This window comes from Pinus tabuliformis, chromosome 3_2, assembly GCF_031772625.1.
Source record: "Pinus tabuliformis cultivar Carrire ecotype Pingquan chromosome 3_2, CPIR1, whole genome shotgun sequence".
NCBI classification, from domain to species: Eukaryota; Viridiplantae; Streptophyta; class Pinopsida; order Pinales; family Pinaceae; genus Pinus; species Pinus tabuliformis.
Genome location: NC_142302.1, coordinates 703,533,158 through 703,550,615, shown reverse-complemented (window position 1 = coordinate 703,550,615; position 17,458 = coordinate 703,533,158). Strand labels below are relative to the sequence as shown.

Below are 17,458 nucleotides of genomic sequence, written 5' to 3'. Positions count from 1 at the left end.
CTAGATTAATAACTTTTTAACATTAATTATGATGATTATTTTTTTTTTTCACTTACTGGTTCACGAATACCCGGGTCAGTGGGTAGCCGCTACGTCCAGGGTTTTAAACACTGAGTGGACGCCACCCGAAGGGCATCAACACCCCTCGGCCTATTTACTGACCTAACCCCAAGGGCTTTCGGGATTCGACCCTGTGATCTCCCATTGGCGAGGCACTTGATTTGACCGATTGAGCTAACTCTTGGGGCTATTATGATGATTATTATTATTACTACTTATTTATATTAATTAATGATAATAATAATAATTATTTCAATTAATATCATTATTAATTAATATTTTTGATCAAAAATTTTAAATATTAATTCAATTTTCTAGAATTAATTCTTTTAACATTAACTTTGATCATTTTAATATCATTAATCCTAAATATTATAATACTAATTAATTAATTAAAAAAAATTAATTAATTAAATTAATCAGTCAGCCGACTTCTCATCAAAAAATTGTTTTTCAAAAATTGAGAGCCGACCTTCATCTTTTCTCTCCCCATTACTATTTAAACCCTAAAGCAACTCTTCTTCTATCAAGCATTCAAGTTGTCCTGATGATGGATCCCAGTTGGGATTTGAAACGTTGGCAGAAAATGGTTCTTACTGTGGATTCTCCGGTGACTAAGTCGAAAAAAAAAAAAAAAAGTGCTAAGGAGCTAAAAGATGCTCACTTGCTAAAGAAGTATTTTTCTATGATGCATGATTCTACTAAATAAGTGTTTTGCTAACATACATGATTCCAAAATTATTACCTTTCTTTTTGGTGTTGGGGGTTGTGTCTCCATAAGAGTTGTACGAACCAGTGAGGCCTGTTTCTAAGCTCCAATATTTCCTTTTGGGACTGGAGGAAAAGAATGTAGGTTCTTTTCTTTCAAATGTGACTGGTTCTCTTTCTCATGGCTAATTAATGGTATCCTTGATTTCTTGTGCTTTGTTGATAGCTCTAATGCCTTTGTTTTTACAAGCCCCTTGTAAATAGAAAGGCTTCCATTCATAGCCTGTGATAGAAAGAAGAGGCCCTGGGTGTCTGGTATAGAGCCCATAGATAGTTGCCTTCTATGTAAACCTCCAATTTCCAAAGCCCTATTATGTGTTTTGGGGACTCTATTCAGTGTTCTCATATTCCTATCTAGTGAACTCTTTTCATGGAATGAAGCAAGCTTCCTACAAAAGAATCTCGTTTTCCATGTTTCCTAACATACTCAAATAAATTTCCTAACAAAGAAGACATACACAGTATTCTCTTTTCCTTCAATTGTTCAACATTTCCAAGTGGTTCCTTCTGCTTTGTAGATGATGGGGCATGCTCTTCATTTTGATACATACATGGTCTCACATGTACAATTTTTTCCTCTAGGCAAACAACTTCTTCCTCAAGCATTGTTACTTCGGCAAGAAGCTGCTTTGTCTGACCAAGCCACAAAGAAAGCATATCTGTCAAATACTATAATCGACTCTAGACACCTCCACAAGGAAAAAACTATTTTGAGAAATTAAATAACTGGAACATTATCTTTGTGAAGACCTCCAATTAGAACAGAAATCCATCCCTTACAAAATAGTTCTGACTATCAATCCATTATAGGTTCCTCTATAAAACTGGTTTTACCTGTGCTTCCCTTACAATAGGGAAGGAAATCCATCATTTGAAGAGAAGAATATGATATGGTTTGGGAATTCTGAATAGGAATTATAAAACTCTCTTACATGAATAAGTGAAGTGAAAGATATGCCCATGTCATTTCATCTACAATTCTAAATGTTAACTTTTCACTCAAACAATATGCTTGCGAACTAGATCTTGAAGACATTCAGTCAACCATTTTGATCACCTACTAAATCTTGCTTTGTATATCAGGTTTTAGTATACCTTTTGAGGAAGAAATGATGGAAGACGAGGGAGAACCCCTAGAGGTCTTGTGAAGGCTCTTTCCAATGCTTTGTGCACGTCCTCCTGGTGCCTAAGTGTTTTACGTAGCCTATCAATCTGCAATTTGAGGGGAACACATAGTCGATCAGATAGATATTAGACTTTGGTTATAGCTAAATTATTCCATTGAGATGTATACCAGGATAATTAAAATCACATTGCAGAGACTAAGACAACCAGAGATCTGGACCATTTGAGAAACAACAATGAATATTTGTTGTATCAGGGCCATTATGATATCCAAGATGGAGTTGTCAGCAATACAGAATGGATGAGAACAATGAATTGGTATGGAACCAATGAGTTTTTTAACACGAGAAGGAGTATAAGGGTTGTGAACAATAAGGTTGTTGGGCATTGGAGGTCTTATAAAAACCTGACACAAGTTGTGTTGCTAGGAGTTGGTCACGAGGTTTCAGTTGATCAAGGACTTCATTCTCAGAAGAATAATTATGGATGCATCTTGATCAGAATTGATTGCAGAACAAGAAATTTAGGCTACCACAGATCCTTATCAAAAGAACTAGGCCTTTGATTATGCTAATGGAGACGTGTATAAATGGAAATGCCGATGGAGAATACTTGCACAAAAATTTGATCTAGAACCATTACCATATGAAGGTGACTTACGACGTTTCCTTTGCAGCATCTGGTGCAAATGCTAGTTACTTTTCTACTAGTACTGCTTACATGGTTAACCGTATTATCTTATTTAATAAAAAGGAATTTGAATTTTAATGAAACTCAATGGTTATGGCGTAATGGGAGAAGATGTTTTGATAAAACATCGAGAGAACAATAAAGTCTTAAAATATTAATGAATATGGGAAGTTGTGAAATAATAAAGAATTTGTTTATTATATTAAAAATATAAATATTGTGTTTATTTATTAAAAAAAAAATTAATTATTTTATTTTGGTGTTGTTTAATAAGGTGATGATTTTGTTTGGATGGTGAACTTTTATGTAGGAATTTAGTGATTTTTTTTAATAAATTTAATTGTGGGAATGTTTGAATCATTTTTTTGATGGTGGAAATGGATTCAACACCATCAACAACCCCCCAGGGCACCCAAAATTTTAACACTTGGATTTTCAAAAATTTGTGCAAAATCTTGCCAAAATATGTGGCCTACTTAAACAACTCTTTTCATTTTATTTAAAATATATAAAATTCTAAAAATAATATTACAATAAATATATTTATTATATAAAAATGTAAATATAGTAATGCTATTCATGGAAAATTTTACTATGGATGTGGATTGAGGATAGTGTCTAACTTTTAGGGTGGACTGTTTAGTCAATTCAATGTTCTTAAATTGCTTACATAAATTATCGATCGGAGTTGGTAAATGTGTTCAGTGCAAGTGCATTGTATATGCTAGAAGCTTTTTGAGTTTATTAAGATGATGATTGTGTTTGTTTTAAGGATTTTCTTTATTTATATGTTCCTAATGAAACTGAATATTTACAATTAAATTCCTACATACAAGCTATCATGATCCTATTTAACTGATTGTTGTTAGTTTCAAACAAATTATTATGCAAGGTGATGGAAAATCAAAACTACTTCTTTAAGATAAATTGTGTTTTTGAAAAGAAAGAAATTTATTCTGGAACCTATAACTAAACTATTTATGTTCTAGAAAGAAAATCATTTCTGCTCTTCAAAGAATCACTTCTATTCAAGAATAAATTTATAAAGCAATCTATGTTAAGATCTACACACTGCAATTAAAAATTCTACTTGAAGTAATAAAACAAAAGCAGAAGGAATGCGATCTAATCAAACATATTTGCTATGAAAAGAAGAGGATTATGTACATAGTCCTATTTTAGAAAGCATACAAATGATTGAAAGACAACAAATGAAAGATTGCAAACAAGTAATTACAAAGAAATTATAGTTGTGATAATGCAATTCTGGAAATAACAAAAACAAAATGAACTGAGCTAAAAATAAAAGAAATAACCTTGACTGTCTGCAGGGGCCCTCCACAAAATAACAAGTTTTAAGACTTTAATTCAACAACTAACTGCGCATGAGATTGACAACAATACTTCTTCAATTAAAAATAACATATTTATGAAACTTCAGACTATCAATCAAAGATTACATATATGCATCTCGACTTTTTGTTTACAGAGTTATATATATAGAATTTGTGCTCAATGGATTCATACTTTTATACCTTAAAAACTTAAAACAATCCTAATCTGAATTCTAATCTTATAACGGAGAAATAAAGTTTCTCAACGATTTTCTATTTGGAAAGAAAATCAGAGAGTCATGATCTATTTGAACTCTCGTTGCTATGTTTATCCACGTATTGACCTGCTTCTTTGACTGTGCCACTAGGTGATTTCCTTGATGATTTGGCTTGGGTGAATAGGAGGAGATCCATGAGGAGACCAATCCCCATTTGCCCATGTGCTTCTTTGCTTGGTTAGCGTACTGAAATCTGGAAAACCATGGAGATAGTTACAGAATCATGAAATAGCTACAGAATCATGTTAATTTTGTAGCTATTACAATTTTTTAACTTAATAATCAGGCACATTAATAAATATGAAAAATAAGACATATGAGTACCTTACCATGTCAAAATCTATAGTTTATTGTTTATTTGAGTTGATAGCAATGATAAAAAGAGGAAAAATGTATGGAAATGGTGTAAAAAACAAAACAGTCATGAGACTCTACATTCCCCCATGTCGAGGTCTTTGTGTGTCCTCATGCAAAACACAAAACTGATGTCTCCTGTTTAATTATTGCATCTCTTTCAAGACCTCTGCAAGTACATCCAACTTCATATTTTTCCCTTTCTTTCCAAACACTGCCATCCTTGGCTTTTTCATGAGAATCTTGTACTTCATGTTGATGACTTGTCTTTGTAGAGCTTTGTTTCTCTGCTTGAGTTTCTTATTTTTCTTATACCACAAACTTTAGTGTAAAAGCCGATTATCACTCTTAGCTATTTGGATTTCACTTTGTGCCTTTAGAGTTTGATTCTCCTTCTGAATGTACATGTTTAGTGTCTCCAACTCAAAAATTTATTGTTTTAAAACATTTATTACTGGAGGTTCTTGTGGTTTACTAGACTAGACTTCTTCGTGATTTGAAGTTGATGTTTTTACCGCATCTCTTTTCTCCAAGGACTCAATATAATCATAAATCTCCTGTTGTACAAGATCAATTTCAGGTGTTCTTCGGCTTGGACTCTCAGGAGGTGTGATGAAAGCTGGCGTAGAAACCCTTGAATCTTCCTCTGCTTCTAAGTCGATATGATCCATACTTTTTGAAGTTCATTCTTTTGTTGTTGGATTGAGTCTGGTACTTCTTCTTAAGCTTGTCACATGAGGCATTTGAATTTTTGTTTTCTTTGTTTCTATCTTAGGCTTCTCTGTTTTGGGTGTGTTCTCTATCTTTTGGATAGATTTATTTCTTCTAACATTTTTCTTGTTTATATTCTCTAAAATTTCTGCAAGAGGAATGTCATCCCCGCTCACTGCTCATGTGACTGTTGTTGTCATTATTCTACTGGTTCTTCAGTTTTTCTTTTTCTTCCTCTCTTGGTTTTGTTGTTGCCCGGTTGTTCTTGTTCCACTGGTTCTTCAATTTTTCTTTTTCTCCCTCTTTTGGCCTTGCCGCTACTCGGTTGTTCTTGGTTATCTTCCTTAAAATGGTTCCTCACTAAAAAGCTTTCTAAATTATCACCCATATTTTTAACATGAAATTCAACGAGGATTTTAACAAGACCATGGTGATATATGGTGTTGTCTATAAACTGAATTTTCCTTTGAACATTCCCTAACATCTTTCTTAGACTATTAAGTAAGAAATATGGAATATTTATTTCATTATCCTCAATAAAATTCACCAGCAGTCGGATATGATAGAAAAACATGCAACAAACCTCCCTTCACAAGTAACAAATTTTTGAATTATCAGAAGTAAATTTCTCCACTTACTTTTCAATGTTGTGCTCGGAATTCCCTTCTTGAAAATGGTTGTGTCCATGCTAGGGTTCTTCAAAAAAACCTTCCAGTCCTCTCTCTCAAATACCTCTGTTTTTAAACCATTTTTCTCCAATTCGAGGCAATCTAGTAGCTTCGGCAACAAAGGATTATGTCACTGTAAATTTTATGTACCCTATCTCGACTTCCACCCCATCAAAGGCTATGGTGAAGGATTTGGTAACTTCTTTGTGGAAACCGTCAAATTTCTCCACAAACTCCAACCATTGCGCTTTCTGTAACAATTCTCTTTTCTGTGGATATCCTTCTAAAAAATTTCATCCTGTTGGTTCTGTTTTGACTATAACTCCCATGACTGAGAAGCTTTGTCTTAAGACTATTTGTTTGACAACGTATGAGGGTTTCAGAGGGTTTCAGAGTAATGAGGACAAGAGTGTGAATTATAGGATTGTAGGTGGTAAGGGTATGAAGAAGTGCGATAGAATCTAACCGTTGAGAGCATTATCTAGGCAATCGAATCAATAAAATCAGGATGTGGGTTGGAGTGTAGGTATAATGATGAGGAGTGAATGGTGGATTAGATCCGATTTGACACGATAATATCAACTCTTAGTAATAATGATTTTGAATTTGGTAGTACGATGTCTATATAATTCATATAATTAATGTTTTTTATCCTTATTATCAAATTAAAGAATTGCATACCTTTGAATTATTGCTTTCTAACCTTTGGTTGTTGTCCTTTGTATTGTCTTTAGGTGCTTAGCAGTGGAGGGAGTCAATCACTCTTTCAATTATTCCATCAGAAATTTCTATCAAATTGGTTGCAGAAATCTGTTAGCGCAAAAACTCAATAATTTTGTAGCTATTTTATTTTTGAAAAGAAAAGAGTGGGACATAAAGAAAATGGGTTTAGAACAGATGTGAGGAAACTTTAAGGTGTCAAAATTTGATTTTCACCTTAGATTTTCTGTATAAATATGCCAACCATTGTTTGTTTTCAAGTTTATACATTTTTTATTATTTTTTTATTTTATTTTTCAGAAAGAAAAAGACTTTTGGAGATCAAGTTGGAGAAGAAGGAAAATCCTTCTTCACCAGATTTAAATCAGTATTATTTTGCAAATATTTGATAAATTCTTCCTTGGTCAACGGTTTAAGATAAATTCTCAGTCAATGACCATTCACAAGAAAAGTGATCCTTTCTTCATCAATAGTTTTGATCCTAACTACACCATTTTCAAAGATTATTTCAATCTCGTAAGGCCCAAACCAATGAGTTTGAAATTTCCCTTGGAAATGTTTGAACTTTGAATCAAACAGTAATGCCTAATCTCCTGGCTGGAATTTTCTCTTTTTGATATATTTGTCATGCCATCTAGATATATGTTGTTGAAGTAGATTGATTCTTTGGATTGCATCTTGTCTTATCTCATCAAGTTCATTTAGTCGCTCCATTCTTTGTTTTTATGCTTCTGAAAGATCAAAACCCAATTTGACTGTTGTCTTGAAAATTTTGACTTGAAACTCAATAGGAAATAGGACATGTTTTCCATAGACAAGCTCATAAGGAGTATGTCCTGTAGTATTTCTCCATGTGGTACGGTATGCCCATATAGCTTCTAGAAGTTTTTATGCCCAAACTCTTCTATGCAAATGCACAGTTTTGGGGAGAATTGCTTTAATGACTTTATTGGTGGAATCCACCTGTCCATTTTCTTGAGGATGATATGGAGTATACTTTCGATGTTTGATTTTGTATTCCTCCATTATCTTCTGTACCAACTTGGATGTGAATTAAGTACCTTGATCTGTTACAATTCCTCTTGGAACACCAAAACAAATAAAGATATCCTCAAAAAGAAATGAAACTACAACATTTTCAGTAGCAAAAATAAGTGCTTTAGCTTCTACCCATTTTGTAACATAATCAGTGCAAACAAGAATGTACCTTTTTTGTGTCGAAGGTGGATTGATTGGACCAACAAAATCTAGAGCCCATTTTTCAAAAGGCTCAATAAGTACTTGAGGTTGTAGAGGCGTCTCATCAGAAGGAACATGTTTCCCCATCCTTTGACAACTATCACATCTCTTAACATACTCTCTCGCATCCTTAAAAATGGAAGGCCAATAGTATCCTAAGAGAATGACTTTGTAAGAAGTTATTTCATCATCGAAGTGTCCTCCACATGGCTCATCATGACAAGCTTTCAATATCTCTGGTACTTCATCTTCTCTCACACATCTTTGGATGATTAGATTTGGACGTGTTTTATACAATTCTTCATTTATCTATGAATAAGATGCACTAATTTGAATTACCTTCCTTTTTTCTCGAGGAGACAAGTATGATGGTAATTTTCCTGTAGCCAAATAGTTAGCAATATGTGAAAACCATGGAGATTTAGTAGATACTGCAAAAACATATTCATCAAGAAAATTATCTTCTCCAAACATATCATTGTTATCATTTTGAATCCTTGATAAAAAGTCAGCAACTGTGCTTTGTTTTCCAAATCAATCCAAAATAGTAATGTTAAACTCTTGCAGCAACAACAACCATCTAGTGATTCTGTAATTAGTGAATAATTTATTCATTAAGTATCTAATTGCAGAATGATCAGTATGTACAAAAGTTTCATAGCCAGTAATATAATGTATGAATTTATTGATGGCATAAACAAAAGCTAAAAATTCCTTCTCTGTGACAGTATAATTTAACTCTACAATAGTCAAATTTTTACTGGTGTAATAAATGGCATATGGATTTAAGTGTTTTTGTCCTAGTACAACTCCTAAATTTTTGTCGAAAGCATCAGTCGAAATGTGAAAAGGTGATTTCCAATTTGTTCCTCTAAGAATGGGTTCTTCAAAGATTTTCTCTTTTAATGACTCAAAGGCCTTTTGGCAATCAGAATTTCAATTGAATTCATAGTCGTTTGTGAGTAGTTTGAAAAGTGGAGATGTAATTTTTGTAAAGTTTTCTATAAATCTTCTATAATAACCAGTGAAACCAAGAAAACTTATAACATCTCGTTGACAGGTTGGAATTGATAATTTAGAAATAAACTCTACTTTAGATGTATCCACTCTAATTCCATTTCCTAAAATATGGTGTCCTAAAGCAATTCCCTCAGTAAACATCATAAAACATTTTTCATGGCTTAATGAGATGTTTGTCTCTTTACATCTAGTGAGAACTTTTTCCAAAATTTTAAGAGCTTCTTCAAAATAATTTCCATAAAATGTAAAATCATCCATATATACTTCCACACAATCATGATATAGATCAGAAAAAATGCCTAATACTTCTCTTTGGAATGTTTCAGGAACATTACATAATCCAAAGGGAAGTACCCAGTAAGCATAAGTTCCCCATGGGTAGGTAAAGGTAGTTTTATCTTGGTCTTTTGGGGCTACTTGGATTTGGTTATGCCCACTAAAACCATATAAAAATGAAAAATATGTATTTCCTGCCAATGTATCTAAAACTTGATCTATGAAAGGAAGTGGAAAGTGATGTTTTAAAATGGCTTTATTCAATTCCCTATAATCAATACACACTCTCCATTTTCCATTCTTTTTAGGAACAATTACTAAGGGTGAAACCCACTGGTTGTCTGATATTGGATAGATGAAATTGACATTCAATAGTTTTTGTAGTTCTTCCTTAACAATCTCCCTTAGATTTGGATCCATTCTTCTTTGAGGTTGTTGAATAGGTTTAACATTTTCTTCAATGTAGATATGGTGTTTACAAGTATTAGGATCAATTCCCTTCATGTCAGTATATTCCCATGCATAAGAAGATGAATGTTCTTGTAACATATTTATTAATTCTTTCTTTTGAAATTCTTCCAAATTATTGTTGATATTCAAAGTTGTTCCCAGAAATATTTCAATTGTAGAATTGCCAAATTTTTCCATAGATTGCAAGCATAATTGATGAGATGATAAATATTCAATATTTCATTGCTCTTGAAAACTCTGACTAGATTCACAATATGATGAAGATTCATTATTTTCCATTAAATTTAAAATTTGATCTTCTTCATCTAATTGTGAAGTAGCAAAGATTGGTCTTATATCAAAGTCATCATCTATCCATTCTTCATTTTCAACCTCTACTATTGTTTTTTTTTGTGGATATAGTGTGAATTTCTTTGTTGTACTCCCATCAGAAATGAACATATCACTAGATATACAACTTATGAAAGCATCAATTGTAGCTAGCCATGGTCTTCCTAGAATCAATGGATGTCCTTCTAAGTTATTCTTGGGTGTTAAAATCATAAAATCAACAGGGTATTCCCAAGAATCTAAGGATACATATATGTCTTCTAATACACCATTAGGTTTGATTACAGATCTATCTACCAATTGTAATAGTGTAGGTGTATATTGAAGATTAGAAAGTTTTAATTGATTCATAGTTTGTTTACTCATGATATTTATGGTTGCTCCTAGATCAATCAATGTATTTGGGATCTCTACACCATTGATGTGTGTTTTCACAATGGGACTTCCTGGATCAAGATATTTTTGAATTGTTGTTTTACCCATCATGATATTTGCAATTTTTCCAACAAGTTGGATTCTTTTGATTTATTTTCTCTTTCTTCCAGGTCTTTTTATGCTCAAGTCCCTAATTGTTTTTGCGAAAATTGGTATTTCCTTAATGGATTAAAGTAAAGGAATATTTATGCAAACATTCTTTATTTCATCTAACATGTTGTAATCAGGCAATAAAATTTGTTTTCCTACCCCTTCATCAATTTTTAATCTTTCAGGGAAAGGTGGTTTTGAAACAGATACTGAATATTGTTCCATAATAGGATATGAGTTATTTGAATGTGTTTTAGTAACTCGTTTTCGAGTTTCTTCTTTTTTATTATTAAGAGACTTTTCTTATTCAGGGATCCTTTCTTTTTCACTTTCTTGAATAACAACTGAGAGGGACTTCTTTTCTAATATTCTACCATATCTAAGGTGAACATTATTTAAATGTAGTGGAGTTATCATGTAGGTTTGAAATTTTGTCCTTCCATATTGTAAACAGGTTGTGAATTTTTATTAGTATTTAGATTTGGAAGTGGTTGGGCAGGAAATTGATTTGGTCTTTGAGGAAATGGTAATTAAAGTTGTGGATTCACATTGTGAGGTTGATTTTTTTCAACATGCTGAGGATAATATTGTGGAGGAAAAGTAGGATATGATTGTTGAAATTGTCGAAATTGAGGATATTGAGGATATGGAGGGAATTTTCCATATGGATTTTGCCATCCTTTTAACCAAGGTTGTGGCCAAGATTACCAAGGTATTGGGGCAGTCCAATTACTTTGTGAAGATTGTGAAAATGGTTGAGTATTAAAACCTTAAGCTGTATTTGGTTGTGGATTCTGCCAAGGTCTTTTAGCAATAGAACAAAGAGGATCTACCTGATTTGGTACTCCTTCTTCTTGATAAACAACTTTAAGTCCTGGTATTGAGGGACATTCTTTTGTATCATGATTTTCTGCACAAATAACACAAGTTTCTAGATTTTTTAAATCAAGAGGACATTCTCTCAAGGCATGTTTCTTTCTGACTTAGCACAAAAAATGGACGACGCAACATTTTCGGCTTTTTTCTTGTTTTGTATTTTAAGGGTGTCAATTTGTTCACTAAGACTCCCTAAAATATATGTTTTAAAATTATCAAGAAAATTTCCTAATTCTTCCCTACTTATTGTCCCATCTACAGATTTATTAATCCTTTATAGAAGAGGATCTCTTGGATTTTTCCCGGTTCTTACTTTGCTTCGTGAAATGTGTGTGCACAACTCACAAATTTCTCCTAGTGATAACTGAGAAATGTCTCCCTTACCCATTAGATTAAGAAGATCAATCCACTCATCTCCAATTGGTTTCAATAAGAGACCTTTCAAAGTCTCCTCATCTAGATTATTCATTTACATTGTAAGCAAATATTTCAACGAAATCTTCAAGATTTTCATCTTCTTTTTGTGTTATTTTAAAGACTTCATCTTTAATGTTATGGGGCATACAATAATCTTTATATTTCTCTAAGAATGTAGTTTTCATTTGTTCTCGTGTTCTTATGGAGTTTATTCCTAAACCCATAAACCATTTTAATGTTGCATCTTTAAGGGTTGCAGGGAATAATTTCAACTTTTGAGCATCATGTAGATAATCATATGATCTACACAACACTTAAAATTCAAAGAGAAATGTCTTTGGATATTCACTCCTTAATCCATGAAAGTTTGGAAGGATAGAGGGTGAGATATTTTTCATTGTTACAGTTGTATCTTCATTGAGGATTGGAAATCCAAAGGGTTACAGATTTATATTCTCTCCTCTTCCTCTTCCTCCATCTCTTCCACCCTCCCTTCCCCCTCCAATCCTAGGTTTTTCACCATTCAAATTATGTACCTCTCCTTCCCCTTCTCCAGCCATTGCAGATTCTTCAGAACTAATATTGGGTTCTGATTCTGGTTCTAAGATTGGGTTTTCAACCTCCCTTAGTTCCTCTGGTTCTTATATCAATGGGTTGAAGTGGGTTTCTTCTTCCTCTTCTTCAGTAGGAACTTCCAACTCTTGAGCTAAAATTTGTTGTCAAGTTGAAGATAGGAAAATTATTCATGTTGTTGGGGATATGGAATCTTCTTCTATTATGGGTTTTGTTAATGAAGTTGGTGAATCTCTAGGTTGGATTTCAGATCTTAATACCTCAGGAAGTTTATGTTGGCCTGTTATGGATGGAATTCGAGTTTGTGTGGGTGGTGTGGCACTACTAGGTCGTGGTGGAGTAAGTGATGTTGTTGGAATTAAGCTCTTTCCTCTACCTACAAATATACCCCTAGAGTCTCTTTCCCTATGCATATCATGTTCTTTTTTTTTAATGAAGACTTCTATTTACACTTCCCCGACAATGGCGCCAAAATGTTTAGTCAATTCAATGTTCTTAAATTGCTTACATAAATTATCGATCGAAGTTGGTAAACTTGTGAAGTGCAAGTGCACTATATATGCTAGAAGCCTTTTTGAGTTTATTAAGATGATGATTGTGTTTGTTTTAATGATTTTCTTTATTCATATGTTCCTAATGAAATTGAAAATTTACAATTAAATTCCTACAATCAACTCTTGAAAAGGAAAGTAAGACAAGCTATCATGATCCTATTTAACTGATTTTTGTTAGTTTCAAAAGAATTACTACGCAAGGTGATGGAAAAGAAAAACTACTTCTTCAAGATCAATTGTGTTTTTGAAAAAAAAGAAAGTTATTCTAGAATCTATAACTAAACTACTTATTTTCTAGAAAGACAATTATTTCTTCTCTTCAAAGGATCACTTCTATTCAAGAATAAATTTATAAAGCAATCTATGTTAAGATCTACACACTGCAATTAAAAATTATACTTGAAGTAATAAAAAAAGGCATAAGGAATGCAATCTAATCAAACATTTTTGTTATGAAAAGAAGAGGATTATGTACATAATCCTATTTTAGAAAGCATACAAATGATTGAAAGATAAAAAACGAAACACTGTAAACAAGTAATTACAAAAAGATTGAAGTTGTGATAACGAAATTATGGAAATAACAAAAACGAAATGAACATAGCTAAAAATAAAAGAAAGAACCTCGACTGTCTGCAGGGTCCCTGCACAAAAAAACAGGTTTTAAGAATTTAATTCAACAGCTAACTGTGCATGAGATTGACGAGAATACTTCTTCAATTAAGAAGAACAGAGTTATGAAACTTCAGATCGTCAATTAAAGATTACATATATGTGTCCCGGCTTTCTATTTACAGAGTTATATATATAGAATTCATGCTCAATGGATTTAGACTTTTATGCCTTAAAAACATAAAACAATCCTAATCTGCATTCTAATCTTATAACAGAGAAATAACGTTTCTCGACAATTTTCTATTTGGAAAGAAAAATGGAGAGTCATGATCTATTTGAACTCTCGCTGCTCTGTTTATCCACGTATTGGCCTGCTTCTTTGACTGCTCCACTGGGCGATTTCCTTAATGATTTGGCTCAGCCGAATAGGAGGAGATCCATGAGGAGATCAATCCCCATATACCCATGTGCTTCTTTGCTTGGATGGCGTACTAGAATATGGAAAACCATGGAGATAGTTGCGGAATCATGAAACAGATGCAGAATTGTGTTAATTCTGTAGCTATTACAATTTTTTAACTTAATAATAAGGCACATTAATAAATATGAAAAATAAGACATCTGAGTACCTTACCATGTCAAACTCTATAGTTTACTGTTTATTTGAGTTGATAGCAATTATAAAAAGAGGAAATTTGGATGGAAATGGTGTCAAAAACAAAACTGTCGTGAGACTCTACAATGGACACTCGGCCTATTCTGAGGACCAAACAAAACAGAATGATTAGAAAAGAGTGCAAATAGGATTATATAGGTGCAAGAAAATGAGAGAGGAACGTTAGGTTTGCTACAAAACGATGAGTCAGAGTTCAATAGTGTAACATACCCCCTCAGCCTACTTTAAGAATTACTTACTAGGCTCTCATTCTTTAAATTTTCATCGGTTAAGGTTAAGATTCAACCGCTGACACAAGTAATATTATTCCAAAATTACATGAACAAATATTATTCATGCAACTATACTCATATTCTTAACAATTGAACAACATCAAAGTAATGAACCATAATACTACATACTCCTTCAATGCTTTACTAGATCCACAACGTGGACTTTTAGATTCATTTATAAGACTTATATATCAGATCAACCCTTAAGCATAATTTACAATTTGGAGAAAGGAATTAGTCATGGCATGCAACCAATAAAATTCTTCGCTGACTCCACACAAGCATTAATGGAACATTATCTTGAGTCTACTGTAGCTAGCATGGCCATGAATCATGATCATAGTCCTACAAGCATAGTCAAAAGTGTTACTGACATAACTCTTATGAAACATGCAGAAATAGCTAAACTAGCCTCATTGAATGCAATTCCTATGACGCATAATGCATGGCATAATTAATTTGTACCATGGACTATACAATTTAAAGCATTACGCCATAACTATTCCACATGCACCAATGTCTCATGCATAAATATTCGCCAACCTAAAACAGAGATATAACGTAAGGTTAAAGACGTACTATGTTCCTTCACTAAATTTAATGGTGATCAAATTTAGATTCAATAGATATCCCACACATCCGTATATGATCATCTCATAAACAAAGTTAGTACAGAAAATTCTACTTATGCATGCAGATTCTACCACGAGAAACATGTGTTAGATAGCTCCTTGACCCAAGTATTAACAACTACCTATTATGCTTCCATTACTAACTCTACACTTGGATGCAATAAGAGTCACATGCATAAGAATTCAATCATTCTCATAATAAAGATAACACAAACATCTATACATCTGAGTTGAACGGTTCTACAACATAAAAAGTAAGGAGTACACATACAATATCCCATGCAAGTGAAGCCAACTAGGTTAGAAGAAAGAACACCACTTGGAAAAGTGAGCACCACCACCCAACCTAGAACTGACTCTTCCAGTTCACTCCCGAGCCGAGAGTTTTTGTCATGGATCAATTGCCTCCTGTTGATCTCGACAATGGGTATTTAATACCCTCTTTCATGATATGGTTTCCATTAGCAATGTCCCACTTTTATGGATCTTTTTTATCCATTTGCCCAGGATTTTCTCATAAAAGCTTGCCTTTCTCTCCCGCGAGGCTTTTCCTCATAAAAGTTTGTCTTTCTCTCCTACCAAGTTTTTATGTTTTTCTCAATGGATATTTATCTTCAATCCATCCAGCTTATCTAGAATTGAATCTAGAAGCTTTATGAAGAAAGAATTATCCCTTCCCATTCACCAATGGGATTTGGTAAGAATCTCATCTCTTGGTGTCTCGCTTTTCCAAGTGATTAATTATTTTATTTATTTCATACAGTATTTACTTTTCTTGTTACACATCAGACCTAGCTTTTCTCAACTTAGGTTTGCAAAGTTTTACACACAAGGGAAGGGTGTTACAAATAGAGAATTAAACCAAAAGATAAATGTTGGAGAAAAATATATTTATATATAACAATTGAAAATGAACCACATTAGATGGTTCAAAACGTAAACGCAAAACTAATGATGTAATTTATCGAAAAGACATTTACAATAATAATATAGATCAAAGAACTCTGAAATCAAAAATTTAAAATTTCAATATATAAAATTCAATTTAAGAAACAAAAAACCAAAAAAACAAAAACAAAAATTAGTAATTAATTAAAATAAATGCTTAGAGTGAATAATTCAAATAAATAGGTCATGAAAGAATGGGGTAATAGAGAGTTGAATCTAAGAATGTGGGGAATTGTACACTTGGGGATAAATCAAAGATAAAGAAAAAATAATTAGATTGATGATAAAATGTTAGGGAGAGAGCGCAAATAATAAAAGAAATGAAAGAGAAGGAAAGTAAACCAAGTTAAAGAGGAAATTATATTGAAATCAAGGTGAGGGGAAGGCGGGAGATCAAAGATTAAGGTTATGGATTAGAGGTTTTTGGATAATTTGGGTGGAATAAGAGAGAGGGTCATAATTTTAGATTAGTCAAAGCATATAAGGTAATTAAATTTGAAGGAGTTTTACCTGGGTCAAATTTGAAAAGCCATTATGATAGGGATTGGCTATGTATTCTTTTCCAACAAGCTTTTATAGATTTATCGATTTGGCCAATATAAAAATTTTAAGAAGAGCATGGAATTTTATAAACTCCGGCCAATGGATCCAATTTATTTTTGATAAAATTGAATAATTATTGTAGTGTTTTGAACCGTTTAAATTATTTAGTATAAAAAATGATTTTAGTGTGTTGAAGAGTTTAAATTGTTTAGTATAAAAAACTATTTAGTAGAAATATGTAGTTTTTTTATTTATTAAAAAAATAAATTCATATATTTGATGCTAACACTTGCGGTAACATTTAAATACGCATCTTGCCACGGCGGAGGATCGAACTGCGGACCTTTGCGCTTTATATGGAAAAGTATGAAAAAAATAAATTTATTTATTATATAACTGGGCAGAAGTATAATATAAAAAAATTGTTGCCGCATGAAGTATTTGAAGACCTTCGGTTGTTTCTACCCTAAGTTTTGAAAAATTAGGAATCAACCCAAACCCATTGCCTCCACGCAGGATCGAACTGCGGACCTTCAGTTTACAAGACTGACGCTCTACCACTGAGCTATAAAGGCGACTTTCTAATTGTTTCTTTCATAATAATATACTTTTCAGTATTCAATCCTTCCTTTATAGTATCAAGCATTTTGCAAAGTTCAATAACTATAAATGCAAATATCTAATGTTTGAAGCTGGTGATTTATTTTGTAGAAAAATTATAATTAAAATGTTAAAGGATTGGATGCAAGTGGTGATGAGCCCAGGGAAGTTGGGATTGGCACA

General features: G+C 32.7%; 1 non-coding gene across 1 annotated transcript; it reads right to left on the bottom strand.

The window, feature by feature from the left end:
* Window positions 1-17,178: 17,178 nt before the first annotated feature.
* Window positions 17,179-17,250, bottom strand: TRNAT-UGU (transfer RNA threonine (anticodon UGU)). Its single transcript has one exon. It is a non-coding gene; the product is annotated as a tRNA-Thr (tRNA).
* Between the last annotated feature and the right edge of the window lie 208 nt (window positions 17,251-17,458).